The 960-nt window shown below is 35.6% G+C and overlaps 1 long non-coding RNA gene across 1 annotated transcript; it reads right to left on the reverse strand.

Moving 5' to 3' along the window:
• Window positions 1–379: 379 nt before the first annotated feature.
• LOC113745362 (uncharacterized) lies at window positions 380–960 on the reverse strand. The gene is made up of 4 exons (XR_003462114.1): window positions 902–960; window positions 703–795; window positions 496–549; window positions 380–407 (listed from the first exon to the last, which is right to left on the reverse strand). It is a non-coding gene; the product is annotated as an uncharacterized LOC113745362 (long non-coding RNA).

Here is a 960-nt window from a genome sequence, read left to right on the forward strand (position 1 = left end):
GCATAATAAAATAAATATAATGCCCTTTAGTAAAAAGTGTACTCACTTTCTCCCTCTGTGGATTCTGCCTCTTCCCCCTTTTCATCTTCTGATTCAGTCTCTTCGTCTACCATTGAAATACATATAGACAATTAGACACATTAGTGACGGTGGATACGGAAAATAGAACAAACAAAAGAACAGCATGGTTTGTGTTGTTAAAAAACAGTGATCAGAACTATCTTACATTACATCTTTTTGTAATTTTTAGGAACAGTTTAACATTTAGAGAAATTTAGAGTATTTCTTTACTCATGTGTATACTTTCTAATATAGTACATGGCAAACTATACATCACAAAGTGTGATGTGCTTTCATAAAAATCTGAGGAAAGATTCACTCACTTGAACTGTCATCAGCTGCTTCATCTGAAGAAAAGAAAGGTTTAACAAACCAGTAAGTGACATAATGATGAAGTTTTATTTTTTACGTGCACTTGTGCATTTTTGTACATACCTTCTTGAACTGGTGCTTCTGTCACCGCAGCTGCCTCTGCTTCTGGAGGAGCTTCTGGAGGTTTAAAACAGCATTAAGTGACTTTTGTTGCTTGAGTGTGTTCAAAAAAATTGGATTCAATCTTTGGCTCTCCTTCTCTGTATTTTCTCTCAAACACAATATTCAGAGTACTCAAATACAAACACTACCTAAACACAAAATACTTACCAGTAGCCAGAGCCAGAGCCATCATGGCAACAAGAAGTACAGACACAGCTAGTATCTTCATGGTGAAGTTCATGCAATGTCCAAAATGATGACCTTCAATAAAAACAGATCACAATATTAATAAGACTTGTATACAGAGACTCAGTGACCGTCAATCCATTGAAGAAATGACAGAAAATAATAAGATTAAATCGTCAACCTGCTGCAGAATTATCTTCTCTTCTTCCTTCTCTGCGTCTGATGTTGAACAGGAGAAAG

This window comes from Larimichthys crocea, unplaced genomic scaffold, assembly GCF_000972845.2.
Source record: "Larimichthys crocea isolate SSNF unplaced genomic scaffold, L_crocea_2.0 scaffold680, whole genome shotgun sequence".
Lineage (NCBI taxonomy): Eukaryota > Metazoa > Chordata > Actinopteri > Sciaenidae > Larimichthys > Larimichthys crocea.